The sequence below is a fragment of the Hydra vulgaris genome, chromosome 11 (assembly GCF_038396675.1).
Source record: "Hydra vulgaris chromosome 11, alternate assembly HydraT2T_AEP".
In the NCBI taxonomy this organism is placed as follows: Eukaryota; Metazoa; Cnidaria; class Hydrozoa; order Anthoathecata; family Hydridae; genus Hydra; species Hydra vulgaris.
In genome coordinates this window covers 45,417,665-45,425,022 of record NC_088930.1, presented here as the reverse complement: position 1 = coordinate 45,425,022, position 7,358 = coordinate 45,417,665, and the positions used below count along the sequence as shown (strand labels likewise).

At 29.3% G+C, this 7,358-nt stretch overlaps 1 long non-coding RNA gene across 1 annotated transcript; it reads right to left on the bottom strand.

Moving 5' to 3' along the window:
* Positions 1-762: 762 nt before the first annotated feature.
* LOC136087278 (uncharacterized) lies at positions 763-6,335 on the bottom strand. The gene is made up of 3 exons (XR_010641684.1): positions 6,014-6,335; positions 1,194-1,260; positions 763-901 (listed from the first exon to the last, which is right to left on the bottom strand). It is a non-coding gene; the product is annotated as an uncharacterized LOC136087278 (long non-coding RNA).
* Positions 6,336-7,358: the final 1,023 nt, after the last annotated feature.

Genomic DNA, 7,358 nt, shown 5'->3' with positions numbered 1-7,358 from the left:
TATTTATTTTTATTATTTTTATGACTTCAAGTGCAAAAATGGCTCCCGACAGACTTGGATTGGAACTAACAAAGAAAATTATTGGCGATTACGTAAGTGGAATGTCACAAAAAAGTATTTGTGATATCGCGTGAAAAAATGGACCGTATTAAGACTATGTTCCAAATATCGTTCTACCCCAGTGAAAAAGCGCACATGGGATACGCGTGGATTTTTTCCACATGTAACCCATGTGGGTTTCATATGGTAAATCCCACATGGATTCCATATGGTAAATCCCATATGGGATACGCGTGGGTTTTTACCACATGTAACCCATATGGGGATTATTATTTTGTCCCATGTGGGTTTCATATGGTAAATCCCACATGGGTTTTATGTGGTAAATCCTACATGGGATATAGGTGGAAAATACGACATGTTATAGATCTTAAATGCCACATATTTTAATCCAAATGGTATAAAAGTAGTCAATACTAGACAAATGAAAGTCCGAATGCTTCTATGATAATTTTAAAAATTCTTTTAATTTAAAAATTACTTAAATAGTAATTTAAAATTAATCATCGAAGCTTTCAGAGAGGCTTAACTTAATCTGGTATTTGCTACTTTATCCCATTCGGTATTCAAAACGTGTAGCATTTTTGATCTTTTACATGTGATGTTTTCCACCTATAGCCTATCGTTAAACTATTATGACGAAATTTTATAAAATTAAAAAACGTGTTGCAAAATGAATTTATTTAAAAATAAATGCTATTAATCAATACATCCAAAACGAATATTAAAAATATTTTTTCTTTTGCGATTTACACGCCGTTTTTTGTCAATTGAATTAATTAAATCGCTTCGGCTTATATATATCGGTTTTTAGTATCTTCTAACTTTCTTCAAACATTTTCTAAAAAAAAAATAAATAAAAATAAATACAAATATATATAAATGTAAATATAAATATATATATATATATATATATATATATATATAGAGAGAGAGAGAGAGAGAGAGAGAGAGAGAGAGAGAGAGAGAGAGAGAGAGAGAGAGAGAGAGAGAGAGAGAGAGAGAGAGAGAGAGAGAGAGAGAGAGAGAGAGAGAGAGAGAGAGAGAGAGAGAGAGAGCGAGAGCGCGCGAGAGAGAGAGAGAGAGAGAGAGAGAGAGAGAGAGAGAGAGAGAGAGCAATTTTAATAAGGAACCTTATTAGTCGAGCAATTTTAATTATTAGCCAGTTTGCGTAATGATCTTGAACCCATGAGGAGAATCCTGAAAAAAAGTGATCAATAAGGAAAAGTAGTTAAACAAAAAAACGAAAACAAAAATGTAAAAACCTACTTTTTCAATGATGTAGACTTCTATAATAACAGGCCTTGACATCGCGCAAAATGCCGTAAAAACTGAAGGCCGATTAAACTTTCACTTTTACTTATATTGATATATTTTTATATTAGGTAGGGTGTAATGGCAGCCTATGTTTTCTAATAATAATCTCTAGTAAAAACGGAAATATAAAAAGAAAACCAAAAAATTGTTAAAAGATAATCATATTTTTCGTATTTCAAATTTCATTAAGAATATTTATGTAATATTAAAATAGTATCAATAACAAGCAGAACCATAACAAAGTATATATCTATATATTAGAAAGATAACTGTATTTTTAATTTTTTTTGCTAAAAATGGTAACAATAAAAATCACCAACAATAAAAAACACCAATAAAAGTTGATTCAAGCAAAAAAAAAGTTTTATAAATATATAACAGGGTTAAAGTCCTTATACTTGGCAACTTGTAGTCAATACACATACAATCATATAAACTTCGTCGCATAGCAAAATACTCACATATGCTCTACATATAATATCTGAAGTATATAAAACTTCACCAACATTAACTTTTCTCATAGCATTAAGGTGTTCGAATAGAATATTTGATTGAAGCGAACTTTCTTTATTTTTTAAAAATCTAACTGCTTCAAATAAAGCTGATTTTGTTTTTATTAACTTTAATTTGTTTACAGCTAAATATGAAATATTACAAATTGTGCCATTATGGTTAGCTACAAATGAATAATCATTGAAAATTACTAAAATAAATAATGAAACACCAAGTTTGTACATTTTTGATTGTATGTGTAAACTTTTTTTTATTAAGCTGGAAAACAATAACATCGTTATTATCACTTAACAAAGATTGAATATCGTCAAATATAATTTCATCCTTTTTTAGAAAATCATTTAACTCATCTGGTAAAATGCTTCGAAAACCGCTTGAAGTTACATTTTTTCTAACTTTACTTGCTGGTGTGGCTAAACAACTAGGCGGAATATTTTAAAAATAGATGGTGGGTTTAAAGGTCGTTGCTTCCCATATTTGCTTTCAAAAGGTGCTTCATTTGGCCAATGCAGTTGACATAATGCTGTATAGTCTGTAACAATAAAACCAGTTCTTGGGATAGCTTCACTACATCTTTTTCTCTCCTCTAGATTCTTCGGGAATTTATAAATTAATATTTTTGTCGTAGTTGAGTATTGATATTTTTGTTGTAGTTGTAATTGATATTGTAGTTGTATAAATTGATATTTTTGTTGTAGTTGAGATAGTTCGACTTGCAAAGAGATACACAGCATTTTAAAGGCATTTTTAAGGCATTTTAATTATTAAAAAAACTTATCGTTAGTTTGACAATATTATTACCTTACAAAGTTAACGCCTTGAACCTTACATCAACATCAAGACAATAACAACGTTATTGTCTTGATGTTGGGCTATCTAATTTATAAACCAATCACATTTTAAAGATTTATTAAAAAAGCGCGAACACAAACTTTCATCTAATGTTAAAAGATGAAAATGTTAACACAGTATTAGGAATTGGCCTTCAGTTTAACAACTTTGTTGCGCGATGTCAAGGCCTGTTATTATAGAAGGCCGCGGTCACACATAATATAATATTCTGAAACTAATAAACAAACATCTAAATTTCTATAAGTAAATTTATTCTTTGATCATTGCCTTCATATCCTATCTTATTTTCATATCATAATCTATTATGGAATTATTTATATAACATATCACAACAATATTATTAAATTTGTGATGTTCAAATATCATATGAACATTCTCTAACATGTTCATATGATATTTGAATATAGTTCTTGAGTATATTATCTGCAAACAATTGACTGATGCAAGTTCTAATGTTGTCAAAAACCAAGCATGCATGCATGGGACACTGCAGTGTCCCACAAAGAAATGCAGGTTTGAAAGTCAAATTTTCTTTATTAAAAAAAAAAAATAGGGAGGAGATAAGGAGGTTTTCTGTATTTTTTTAGGCTCCAAAACTTTTAACTTTATATATAATAAGGTTCATAAAACTTAAGGGACTAACGAAGTACATTGAGGAACAAAAACAGGATATTTACTGAAACTTTTAAATTTTTAATCTGGAGTACCACAGTGTAATTGGGAATAAAGTCTTTGGGTCCAGTATTCAAAGTAATATGATCTAAAGTAATATATAAATTAAATAAAATGGCTTTAAAATGCATGCAGTTATACATATAACTCCTGATAGTTAACTATATGTATAACTAGTTATACATAAAATTTATTATATAAACTTATTTTTTAAGGTTATGCTTGAACAAATTAGAACCAATTAATTCAAATTCAAGATTTAGTTCAAGTTCAAGTTATTTGTTCATTGTTTTTTCACTATTTTATATTTATTTGTTCAAATTTGTTAACTAGTACTAATTCTTACTACAGTAAGAATATTTATCATTGTTGAACGTGATTTTATTAGTAACTTAATTTTACTATCAACATATTTTGACAACACCCTTTACATTTTAAATGATGACAGCTTTACTTTTCTATTGATGTTAAATTTATTACGTTTCAATAACTCAGATTGAATTTTAACTGAATTATTGTAAGCTTTGTAAGGGTTTGTTGTATCTCAAATGGTGTTGTAAATAAAGTAAAAATAATATATATATATATATATATATATATATATATATATATATATATATATATATATATATATATATATATATATAGTATTTAGGCTATGGGATCATCCATAAATGATGCCAGTAGATAGAGGGGCAGTGTGAGTTTAACAATAATTGACAATGGGGAGGAGATGTTGAGACCAAAATAATGTCAATTAAAAAATTGAATTAAAAAAAAAAGTAAAATATTTTATTTTAAAAAAAAGTAAAACAATTTATGCTAGCTATGAGCAGGTTTTAGAGGTATTTACACCAACAATGTGGTCTAAAAACTTCTTGCTTTTGTTGCTTAAAACTGTAGAGGATCATAGGAAAAACAATTTAAATTCAGAAATTAGCTTGCTTATCTGAAAGAACAATTTACGCATTTTTTTTTTTTTACTTTTAGTACTGTTGAGAATAAATGTATAACTGAACCAGAAAAAAATTGATGGTATATGCATTTTTTATATTATATTAAAAATTCAGATATACCATCATAATACGATAACAAAAACTGACATCATTTTCAATGGGAAATGGCAAAAAATTGACTGAGTTTGATAAAGGGTGAAGTTGTTCAACAAACCGGGTCATCATCTGACATCATTATGCATAGATGACCCTACAATTTAAGTAAAATAAGTAATCAATTTGCCATATTTCTCTTTAGAAAGTGTAAGAAAAAAGCATTGTTATGCTGAGAACCTACCTATTGAGCAAGCTTTGACCACCTATTTTACAAATTTGAGAGACAGAAGTGGAAGTGCGAATCACAAAAGAACTAATAACAATGCTCTAAATTGATTTTAACTTTGTAGACTAGCATTAATATAGTATTTAGTAATAATACATGATTTTTATAATTTGTATTTATTTCCATTAATTATCAGTTGTCAGTCTCCATTTTATAAAATGAATTAAAAAACTATTTATTTATAGTATAATAATAATACATAAATACTAGTTTCCTAATGCTATTATCATCACAATGTTAATGGTATTCGTTTTAAAGTGAAATTTTGTATCAATTTTATTGTTTTAATGTTATATTTATATATATATATATATATATATATATATATATATATATATATATATATATATATATATATATATATATATATATATATATATATATATATATATATATATATATATATATATATATATATATATATATACAAAGCTTTCAATAATTCAGTTAAGATTCGATCTGAGTTATTGAAACGTAATAAATTTAACATCAATAACAACATAAAATCACGTTCAACAATGATAAACATTCTTACTGTAGTAAAATATAGTACTAACTGATAAATTTGAACAAATAAATATATAAAATTAACAAAAACAATGAATAAATAAAAACATTAACTTGAACTTTAACTAAATCTTGAATTTGAATTAATTGGTACTAATTTATTCAAGCATAACCTTAAAAAATAAGTTTTATAACAAATTATATGTATAAATAGTTATACATATAATTAACTATCAGGAGTTATATGTATAACTATATGCATTTTAAAGCATATTATTTTATTTTAAACATTACTTAGATCATATTACTTTGAAAACTGGATCCAGAAGCTTTATTATCAATAACACTGTGGTACTCCAGATTAAAAATTGAAAAGTTTCTGTAAACATCCTGTTTTTGTTTCTCAATGTAGTTCGTAAGTCTCTTAAGTCTTAAGGACCTTATTATATCTAAAGTTAAAAGTTTTGGAGCATAAAAAAAGTTACGAAACCCATATTATTTTTTTCTTTTTTAATCAAGAAAATTAGGAATTCTTTGACTTTCAAACCTGCATTTCTTTGTGGGACACTGCAGTGCTCCATGGTGCAAAATTAGTTTTCGACAACATTTCAACTTGCATCAGTTAATTGTTTGCAAATAATTTACTCAAGATCTATATTCAAATAACTATAATATTATCCTAATAATACGTCTATTTGCACAAATCTTAATCTTATTTCTATAAGGAAAGATAAAAATTATTCGCGGTACTTACATACTTGCTTGCCATTCTCTTTATTAATATAAAATAATTTCTCACAAAATAAACGTAACGCAATGCAATGTCGATTTAAAAAATTTTTTTTTAGTTTTTTTTTAGTTTCCAGCTTTTAAATTAATTCCCATGCAAATCCCACGTGGGATTTCCCATGTGTGTAAATACCATATGGTTCCCACATGTAACCCATGTGGGATTACCCACATGGGTTTAAGGTGACAAATTTCCATACGGATACCACATGGGAAAATCCGTCCCACATAAATCCCATAAATCCCACACGGAACCCACGCGGAACCCATGTGGGACGCGGTTTTATTTTTCACTGGGACGGGGAAGTTGGCAGCAGATAGCAAAGGTGGAAGACCGCGTTCCACCACTTCTAGAGAGGATTCTATAATCGTCAGATCCGTCAAGAAGGATCCCTAATTATCATCAGTCGAGGTACAAAAGAAATTAGAGCTGCCTGTATCGGACCGAACAATCAGACGACGTGCTGTTGAAGCCGGATTGTTTTCTCGACGCCCTGCAAAGAAACTGCTGATTTCACTTAAAAACCAGAAGAAAAGACTCCTGTTTGCTACATCTCATATTGACTGGAATGTGCAGAAATGGCAAACTGTCCTGTTCAGTGATGAATCGAAGTTCAACATCATTGGGAGCAATGGCATTTGCCGTGTACGTCGACCGGCCGGAAAACGCCTCGATTTACGTTACTGCCATAAGACCGAGAAGCATGGTGGAGGCAATGTAATGGTCTGGGGGTGTTTTTCTGCTAACGATCTAGATCCAACACATTGAAGCGATGGAATAATGGACCGTTTCATGTATAAAAATATCCTGAAAGATGTTATTTTACCTCATGCTGAATGGAATATGCCAATGAAATGGGTTTTTCAGCAAGACAACGATCCGAAACACACTGCAAAAGTAGTCAAGCAGTGGTTTCAAGACAACCACCTATCGGTGATGGATTTACCGCCTCAATCTCCAGATCTCAACCCTATCGAGAACCTGTGGGAGATCGTCAACCGCAGAATTAAACGTGAAGGTGTTCGTAATAAGGATTAACTGTTTGAACAAATCCAAAAGGCCTGGGCAGCGATTCCACAAAGTTTCATTGATCACCTAATCGATTCTATGCCTCGAAGATGCAAGGCTGTGATCGACAACAAAGGATTCGCCACGAAGTATTGATAGCGAAATACAGCTTGGTCAACATTTTGTCGAGTTGCACTTGTTTTTTCCAGAAGGACATCAACTTTTTTTAACACTTTTGATTAATTTATTAATTTTCGTGTACAAATATTGAACTTTGTGATGAATAAAACTTAAAGAACTT